We start from the raw sequence: 10346 nt of genomic DNA, 5'->3' as shown, positions 1-10346 counted from the left end.
TTTTCTACCTTAAACCTTTTTCTTCACAACCTGGTTATTTGCATCTTTGTTGCTTGTGAAGTGTGTTGTTGAAGTGTTTAGTGCTGGATGTGTTGAGTGTATCTGTTGTGTGGTTACATGATATAAAAAAAAAAAAAGAAAAGAACAAAAAGAAAGAAGAAAAAAAAAGGGGTTAAAGAAAAAAAAAAAAAAGGGTGCTAAAGTGCATGTTTGAGAGCTGGAATATTATAAGTTCAACATTTCTATTTGGTGGCTGTTTTGGGGGAGGTAAAACCAAACAAACCCAGAAAATTCTAAAACTTCATAGGGGTGCTTTGTAGACGAAATTAAGCTTAGAAATCAAATTTGGTGTAAAAATTCTACCGTTTACTTGGTGAACCAAATTTAGCACCTATTAGGCCAATTTGGAGTCCAAAACTTCAAGGTGCTTTCTGGAACCTCTAGACTTGATTTTCCCTACTAAAACTATGTCTTGTTGCTGCTCTTAAAACAGTTTTACAAAGATAGCAAGCTAATTCGACTCCTATTTCACTTGATTGCTCTAGAGCTTGGTGTCTTCATTTCTTGCTTCAAGTGTCATAACAAACCCTTATTCCACACGTTTTACTTGAGTTTGTGCTTGAACATATATTAAAACTTGATTTAAACTTGCTGGAATTGCATTAGTTCTGACAAGAACTTGGTAAGCAAGCTTGAGTGGAAAAAGGCATTGAGTGGCTAGAACTCCAGGAGGGTAAAAGCCTATAAACTGAGTACAAACACTTGAGTGACCAAAAATTGAGTGAATTTGTGAGGTTGTTTTCTGTTTTACTAACTTTTTGTGCAGTGTTAAAAATGTCACAAGAACAAACTAGTGGACTTAATATGGATAATCCTTTTTACCAACAAGCACTTGTTCAACATTTGGAAAGAATTGGTAGACAATTGAGCAACCTAGTGACGAATTGAAAGAATTGAGCGAGAATAGTGGGAATGGTAGACAAAACATAAATGAAGGGCAGAATAGGGCTAGGGGATCTAGAGTGAACAATGCACCACCTACAGATGATTGGGGATGAAAATGATGATGATTCGATGAAGAGGATGACCAGACTCACTGCACATGATGACCACTATAGACCGAGAGGGATGAGAGGTAATAGGGGTGGAAGAGATGGAGGCAGAAACTTGAGAAGAGGTAATATGGATGAAGCAAGAGGGAGAGGGAGAGTGGATGGTAACATTAGTGGGATCAAAATGAAAATTCCACCATTCCAAGGCAAAGCCAATCCGGATGCATATTTGGAGTGGGAGAGGAAGGTGGATCTCATTTTTGATTGTCACAATTATAGTGAGGAAAAGAAGGTGAAACTTGCAGTAGTTGAGTTTACAGATTATGCCATAGTTTGGTGGGATCAATTGCTCACTAAAAGAAGGAGAAATGGGATGAGGGGTGTTGAAACTTGGGATGAGATGAAGCAAATCATGAGGGACAGATTTGTACCTCAACATTACTATAGGGAGTTGCACCAAAGGTTGCAAGGGCTGGTGCAAGGAAATAAAAGTGTGGAAGAATATTTCAAGGAGATGGAGATGGCTATGATAAGAGCCAATGTAGAGGAGGATAGGGAAGCCACTATGGCTAGGTTCCTAAAGGGACTGAATCTTGATATTGCCAACATAGAGGAGCTACAACACTATGTAGAGCTTGATGACATGTTAAATATGGCAATCAAGATAGAAAAACAACTAAAGAAGAAGAAAGCATTCAAGATGGGTACGTATGAATTCGAGCAACAATGCTCCATGGAAACCGAATTGGAAGAAGGGCGAAACTTATGATTCCAAGGCTGTTTCTAAGGAAAAGAAAGAGGAGAGTAGGGGTGGAGAAAAACCTAGTGTGACTGAGAAAGGCAAGGGACAGAATACCTCTAATGGAAGAACTAGGGATATCCAATGTTTTAGGTGCCTAGGGAAGGGACATTATGCATCTCAATGTCCTAACAAGAGGGTGATGGTGATGAGGCAGAATGGGGAGATCGAATCAGAAGATGATGATGTTGATGATGATGATGCTAGTGAGAGTATGCCTCCTTTGGAGGAAGCTAGTGATGTAGAGCATGCCGTCGAAGGTAATATTATGGTGGTTAGGCGTGCACTAAGTGCACAAGCAAAGGAAGAAGAGGGAGATGCACTACAAAGGGAAAGTATTTTCCACACTAGATGCTTGGTGAATGGTAAAACTTGTAGCATGATTGTAGATAGTGGTAGTTGTGTGAATGTTACCAGCACACTCATGGTTGCGAAGCTTGGCATGCGCACCGTGAAGCATCCTAGACCATACAAGTTGCAATGGCTGAATGAATGTGGGGAAATTAAGGTGTACAAGCAAGTGATGTTGGCTTTTTCTATTGGAAGGTATAAGGATGAGGTGTTGTGTGATGTGGTGCCAATGCATACTGGACATATTTTGCTAGGGAGACCATGGCAATATGATAGGAAGGTAGTGCATGATGGATTTAGGAATAGGTACTCCTTTGATCATGATGGACGAAGGGTTACCTTGGCAGCATTATCACCCGCACAAGCTTTTGAAGATCAATTAAGGATAAAACAGACCATGAATGAGCAACAACAAAGAGAGGCCGAGCTAAGAGTGCAAAAAGAGAAAGAAAGAAAAGAAAGAGAGGAAAAAGTAAGAGGGAAAAATGAGGAAGAGAAAGAGAAGAGAGAAAATTCCAAAAGAGCGAAACCAAAAGGAAAGGGCTTCGGGCAAAAGGAGAGTTGTGAGAAGAGTGGAGAGAATAAAGTCAGTTTGCTAGCAAAAGCCAAGGATGTGAGGACTGCATATTTTTCTAGTATGCCAATGGCTTTGTTAATTTGTAAGGGAGCTTACACCAATGTTTCTAACCTTAACCAATCCATTCCTAGTTGTGCTTTGCCCTTGTTGCAGGAGTTTGAGGATGTCTTCCCTGAAGAAATACCTAATGGGCTACCACCCATTAGAGGCATAGAGCACCAAATAGATTTTGTGCTGAGTGTAATCCCAAATAGGCAAGACTATAGGACCAAACAGGAAAAGCATAAGGAACTTCAAAGACAAGTGGAGGAGCTTCTAGCAAAAGGCCATGTTAGGGAGAGCATGAGCCCATGTGCCGTACCTGTTCTTTGGGTGCCAAAAAAAGATGGGAGCATGCACATGTGTGTGGATTGTAGAGCAATCAACAAAATCACTGTAAAGTATAGACATCCCATACCTAGACTTGATGATATGCTTGATGAGTTGCATGGTGCATGCATATTTTCTAAAATTGACTTAAAAAGTGGTTATCACTAAATTCGCATGAAATTTGGGGATGAATGGAAAACTGCCTTTAAGACTCAATATGGACTATATGAATGGTTAGTCATGCCATTTGGTTTGACCAATGCACCTAGTACATTTATGAGGCTTATGAACCATGTGTTGCGTGCTTTCCTAGGAAAATTTGTTGTAGTGTATTTTGATGATATCCTAGTATATAGCCAAAATATGCATGATCATTTGCTGCACTTGAGACAAGTCTTTGAGGTGTTGAGAAAAGAGCACTTGTATGCCAATTTTAAGAAATGCACTTTTTGTATGGACAAAGTTATTTTCTTAGGATTTGTGGTGAGTGGCAAGGGAATTGAGGTTGATGAGGACAAGGTAAGAGCCATTAGAGAGTGGCCTACACCTAAGTCCGTGAGTGATGTGAGGAGCTTCCATGGGTTGGCTAGTTTTTATAGGAGATTTGTAAAGGACTTCAATACCATAGCCTCACCCTTGAATGAAGTTGTAAAAAAGAATGTGGGATTCAAGTGGGGGGAAGAACAAGAGAATGCATTTAATTCACTCAAGGAGAAATTGTGTTCTGCACCTTTACTTGCTTTACCTGATTTTTCTAAAACTTTTGAGATTGAATGTGATGCCTCTGGAGTGGGCATTGGAGCTGTTTTGAAGCAGGAAAGGAGACCAATTGCCTACTTCAGTGAGAAGCTACGTGGGGCTACATTGAACTACTCCACTTATGACAAAGAGATGTATGCTCTGGTGCGTGCACTTGAGACTTAGCAACACTACTTGTGGCCGAAGGAGTTTGTCATTCATAGTGACCATGAGTCACTCAAGTACTTAAAGGGGCAGAACAAGCTCAACAAGCGCCATGCCAAGTGGAGTGAATTCATTGAAGGTTTCCCATATGTGATTCAATACAAGCAAGGCAAAGAGAATGTGGTGGCTGATGCACTTTCAAGGAGGTACACTTTACTTTCCATGCTTGATGCTAGACTTTTAGGCTTCGAACATGTGAAAGAAATGTATGCTAATGATGATGACTTTGGGAAAGTGTTTGCCTTTTGTGAACATGCTGCATATGATAAATTCTATAGGCATAATGGTTTCTTGTTTAGGGAAAATAAATTATGTGTGCCTAAATGCTCAATTAGAGAGTTGCTTGTTAAAGAATCACATCTTTGGTGGTTTAATGGGACATTTTGGGGTTGCAAAGACCTTAGAAATTTTAAAGGAACATTTTTATTGGCCACACATGAAGAGGGATGTAGAGAGATTGTGTGCTAGATGTGTGACTTGCATGAAGGCAAAGTCCAAAGTAAGGCCGCATGGTCTATACATGCCATTGAGTGTTCCTAGTGAACCTTGGGTAGATTTATCCATGGATTTCATTTTGGGTTTACCTAGGACAAAGAAAGGCCATAATAGTATTTTTGTTGTTGTTGATCGTTTTTCCAAGATGGCTCATTTCATACCATGTCACAAGACTGATGATGCATCTTACATTGCTTCTTTGTTCTTTAGGGAGATAGTTAGATTGCATGGCATTCCTAGAACAATTGTTAGTGATAGGGATGTGAAATTTCTAAGCCATTTTTGGAAAGTCCTGTGGGGAAAATTAGGAACCAAACTTTGTTTCTCCACCACTTGCCATCCACAAACAGATGGGCAAACAGAAGTTGTAAATAGGACCGTGGGCACTCTTCTACGTGCAATGATTAAACAAAACTTGAAAGCTTGGGAGGAGTGCATACCATTCATAGAATTTGCATACAACAGGTCTATGCATTCATCTACTGGTTATTCACCATTTGAACTTGTATATGGTTTTAACCCACTAACTCCTTTAGATTTGTTGCCTTTGCCTACTAATGAGCTTGCTAGTTTAGATGGCAAAAGGAAAGCTGAAATGGTGAAACAAATGCATCAAAAAGCAAAGCAACAAATGGAGAAAGTGAATGAGAGAAGGGCAGCCCAAGCTAACAAGGGGAGAAAGAAGATGGTGTTCCAACCTGGTGATCTTGTATGGGTTCACTTGAGAAAGGAGAGGTTTCCTACACAAAGGAAATCAAAACTTCAGCCTAGGAGTGATGGACCTTTTGAAGTGCTAGAGAGAATTAATGACAATGCATACAAGATAAACCTTCCAGGTGACTATGGTGTAAGTGCTACATTTAATGTGACTGATCTTGCTCCTTTCTATGCAGATGATGACAATTCGAGGACGAATTCTTTCAAAGAGGGAGAGGATGATGAGGAACCGGTTGCACCAATTCCACACCAAGGGCCAATAACTAGAGCAATGGCTAAAAAGCTTCAAGGCTTGGTGCATAAGCACATTACCAAGTCCAACCTCTTGCAAGTATTCGGTTTGGACTTGGAAGAGGGAAGCCAACCTTGCTGTACATTCCTTTGCATATTTGAGGAGCCAAGAGACCAAGTGGCATCCGTCCAAGTTGGCATACATGTGGCAGCCACCTCAGCAAATCCATCCTAGTTGGCATCCAATGTGGCGTCCATGTGGAGTGCCTAGGTGGCAGCACAATTGGCAGCCCATCTCCACCAACTTTTTGAAGATGCTTTTGTCCATTTTGCAAAGATTGAAAGCCATAACTTTGTCCAAGAGCTCCAGCCATGCTTCAACTATTTATAGGAAAAGCAAAGTTACTACTTTCAACTTCAAGACAAAACATCTCTTTTCAGATTGTCTCTCATTTGTAGGCTGCCAAATCAGACATTTCTATTAATGTTTGAACTTTGTATCTATTTTTGGAGAGATTGGTGTATTAACCAAGACTTGCACATGTCCCATGGTTGTTGAAATGTCTTGGCAGAATACACCAACCCATATTAGCCTTCTTTTGTTTCATTTAGAGAACAGATTTCATATGGTATTTTTTTGAGCAAAATTGCTGGAGCTTTGCTTCAAAGTTCTTCTTAGAACTGTCTCTATTTTTCTTAGCAAATTCTTGCCTTGATTTGTTAAGTTTTATTATATGTTCAAGGTTGTTCATCAGCATAGGTGAATTGGTCTTGTTCTTGGCTGTCTTTCTTGGGAATTATATTTTCAGTTCTCCATCTTCAAGGTGAAGGGTTGAAGGTTCAAGGGAGTTTCTTGGCTTGTTTTGAAGACGGTCCTTTGGTCTTTCTTCTTAGTGGAATCAGCTACTAAGGGTAGAGACCGTATCAATTAGACTTATAAAATTTCATTTTTGGTCCCTCAAAGGAAATTTTGGTCATGCTGCCAGCACATGACCTTATCCAATCCGAATTGGCTTTTAATTCCAACACTTCTAACACACCTCATTTGGTCAAAAATGACCATTTTTCACTTTACATTAGGTCAAAGACACCATTTACAAGTTTTTCACATTTTTTGTCTCTAAACCCTAATTCACTAACCTCATGCATTTACTTGATTCCATGCCTCTAAGCATAGTCATTGAACTAACTAAGGTTTATATACCCAATTAAATCCATCAAACCATGCAAATATACTCCCACATACATGCTGGCTGAAAATCATTCATGGTCCCTCAACAAATTTTTATTTCATTTTAAGCATATTTCTAAGTTATTCAAGCTAAAAACACAACAATTAATCTCAAACTTTCAATTTGATGTGCTTACCTCAACTTTGATATCCAATCTTCAATTTTTCTCCTCTTTTCTTCTTTCTTTCTTGTTAAATTTCTTTCTCAAGGGAAGGGAATAAGGTTTTATGGAGTGATTATGGAAGAAGTTGGGATTTGGTAAGCGTTTCAAAGCTTGAAGACAAGCTTTAATGGAGGTTTAACTATGGAAATGTGAGGGAGAGGGAAAGTGACGTTTTGAAGAAGAAGACTTTGTGTTTTATTTTTTTTTTTCTTTTCTTTCTTTATGTCTTTTGTCTTATGGAAGACCCAAAAATCCATTTAATCAAATTATTAATTATGGGATTTATGGCATCATGCATGATGTCATTTCCCTACACCTTTTTCATTTTCCTTCTTTTTTCTTTTTTTTTTTTCTATTAGTTCTTTAATTTAATTTTTGATTCCGAAATTTTCTTTTCTCTGATTTTATTTGACAGTTAGGTCACGAGTCAGCTCTCGAGGTGAATTGACCAAATTGCCCCTCGCCGGTTCATCCCGGTTTGCAATTAATTCCATATTTCTTCCGGCTCCCTGACCTAATTATTTGACTGGCTTAACAGTTATTTTTCGTGATTTTCTCTTTTCCACTGTGTTTATAAGGGTCCTAAGGACTGCGGCGTTTCATTTTACGGTTCGAAATTTGAGTTTAAAATGACTTCGCAGTCGTTCCCGAGAAGGTCATCCATCGCTGTGACTCTCGGCTCGTTTAACTTCTTATGTTCTGTTTTTCTTGTTTATACTTAACTAATTGGACATTACTAATTATTTGTGTTTATAGCTTCTCTAGTTGTCTTAAGTGTGGTTCTAATCTCCTTAATTGTCCGGACCGACACCGGTCACTGGAATAGTGAAATCTACCAGGCTATGCAAATGGGGGTGTTACATAAAAGGAGTTTTATTAGGAGTCCCATGTGGAGTATAAGATCCATATTCGTCCTTGCACTGTCATCCCTGCATCTAGTTTTTTCTTTATGTACTTGTATGTGATTATGAGTTGTAGAGATGCTTAGTCTACTATTTTGGATTTTTATGAGCTAATGCTGCTAAATTTCAGAAAAAAAATGCATAGAGGTAGGAGAGCTACCACAGCGCCAGAACAGGAAGTGGCAAACAAAGTATCGATACAAGATGAGGCACCTACCCCAAGGAGACGGGGTATGAGATCTAGAGCTTCTCAAGTGGAAGAATAGCAGCCACCAGTACAGGAATAGTCATTTATGGCCAAGGGTCCTATGAATCCAATGACAGCCACCCTAGCTAGTCTACAGAGGACCATTGACATGATGGCATAGTATATAGTCCACCCTCCACAATAGCAGTAGCCCCCAGTACAGAGAGTAGAACCTTATAAACAAATAATAAATTTTAAGAAGTTGGTGCCCAGTACTTATGGATACTACAGATGATGCATATCAATTTCTAGACTCTTACAAACAAGCAGGGGTGGAGCTATACTTGACAAACATGAAACTAATAGAGTATGTGCAGCATGTGATGGGACCTGTGCCTAGACAGTGCATGATGGATTATGTGCTCCCTCATATTGAAGGATTATCCTAGACACAGTTTGTTGAACTGCTCATAAATAGGTTTATGCCAAAGAGTTTTAGAGATCAGAAATAGTGGGCCTTTGAGGCCTTAAGATAGAATGGCAAATTAGTGAATAAGTATGCTTCAAAGTTTTTGAAGTTGAGCAGGTATGTCCCTACTGCAATGGCCATAGAAAGTATGAAGGTAAAGAAATTTTTAAAGGGGCTGGACAGGAGGTATGTGAACTTGACCATTTTGTCAAACTTGATGTGGTAGTTGATCAGGCTTGGCAGATTGAAATTAGTTATATAGGAGATGATGGAAGCAAAGCAAAGAAGAATAAAGCGGAAGGCTCATTTGGAACACCATACATGGGAGGTGGCAGCCAGAGTCACCAAAGTGGAAAAAGTAGAGGAAATAAGAAAGCAGGCCTTAGACACATAGCCAGAGGGTTCAGGTTGAGCTATGGTTCTAGCAGTGGATAGAGTTCAGGCTACAGCAGTTCTGGATCTGGTTCAGGATATTCTTTGGCACTATGCACACAGTGTGGGAGAGTACACTTGGGGGGCCTTACTTGGTGAGCTACAGTGGGTGTTTTAGATGTGGCCAGTAGGGTAACTTTGCCAGGGAATGTCCCATATTCAGTAAGCACTTAATGGGGTCACAAGGTTCAGTTGCTAATGTACCTCATTAGTTACACACTGGTACTTCTAGCATGGCGAACAGCTAGTTCAGGGGCCAACGGAGCCATGGTCAGGGAGGACATGGTTTTAGAGGCTGATCTGGAGGTAGGAGTCAACTTCAAGGTTCGCAACTCAAGGCAAAGGTCAAGCTTGGGTTTTTACCCTGACGCTCTAGGATGCTCAGGCTTCAAATGCAGTGGTGACAGGCATTCTTCTAGTATATTTTTTTGAGACATGCGTTTTAATAGAGCAGGGTGCTATGCACTTGTTTGTTTCCCTTGTGTTTACCTTATGATTGGGTGAGAATCTTACAGCTCTAGAGTGTCCCTTATCTGTAGCTACCCCTCTTAGTGACAACATAGATGTAAGTATGATTTTTTTGGGTAGCTTAGTGGTAGTTGATGGAAATATCCTCCCAATAGACTTGGTTCCTTTACACTGGATTTTGATGTGATCTTGGGGATAGATTGGCTATCAACTCATTATGCCACCTTAAATTGCAGAAATAAAAATGTGTATTTCCATACACCTGGAGTAAAAGAGCTTAGTTTTGATGGTGATAGAAGTGTGGCTCTGTACAACCTAGTGTCAGCCATTAGTGCCAGGAAGATATTGAGGCATGGATAGGGTTATTTCACACTAGTAAGGGATACATCTATTGAAGGTGTCAATGTGAAAGATGTTTCTGTTGTCAAGGAATTTGTGGATGTATTTCCTGAGGAGCTTCCTGGGTTGCCACCAAATAAGGAGATAGAGTTTCGTATAGACATTGTGCTGGGTACAAATCCCATTTCTATGCCACCTTATAGGATAACACTAGAGAGTTAAAGGAACTGAAGAAGCAGCTGTAAGAGCTTCTGGACAAGGGTTTCATCTAATCAAGTACTTCACCTTGGGGTGCTCCTATTATATTTGTGAGGAAGAAGGATGGATCTTTAAGGTTGTGTATTGATTATAGACAGCTAAATAAAGTGAATGTTAAGAATAAATATCCACTTCCTTTGATTGATGACCTGTTTGATCAGCTGCGAGGGGCTAGATTTTTCTAAAAAATAGACCTATAATCGGGCTATCACCAATTGAGCAAGAGTGAGGATGTGCCAAAGACAGCTTTTAGGACTAGGTATGGTCATTATGAGTTATTGGTAATGTCTTTTGGACTCACTAATGCACCAGTGGCCTTTATGGACTTAATGAATAGGGTGT

At 39.7% G+C, this 10346-nt stretch overlaps 1 pseudogene; it reads left to right on the top strand.

Annotated features, from left to right (window-relative positions):
- The first annotated feature begins 1029 nt into the window (after nucleotides 1-1029).
- On the top strand, nucleotides 1030-8942 carry LOC131172960 (uncharacterized; annotated as a pseudogene).
- The last annotated feature ends 1404 nt before the right edge of the window (nucleotides 8943-10346 follow it).

Source organism: Hevea brasiliensis, chromosome 14 (genome assembly GCF_030052815.1).
Source record: "Hevea brasiliensis isolate MT/VB/25A 57/8 chromosome 14, ASM3005281v1, whole genome shotgun sequence".
Classification (NCBI taxonomy): domain Eukaryota; kingdom Viridiplantae; phylum Streptophyta; class Magnoliopsida; order Malpighiales; family Euphorbiaceae; genus Hevea; species Hevea brasiliensis.
The sequence above is the reverse complement of the archived record's forward strand: the minus strand, read 5'-3'. Positions and strand labels throughout refer to the sequence as shown.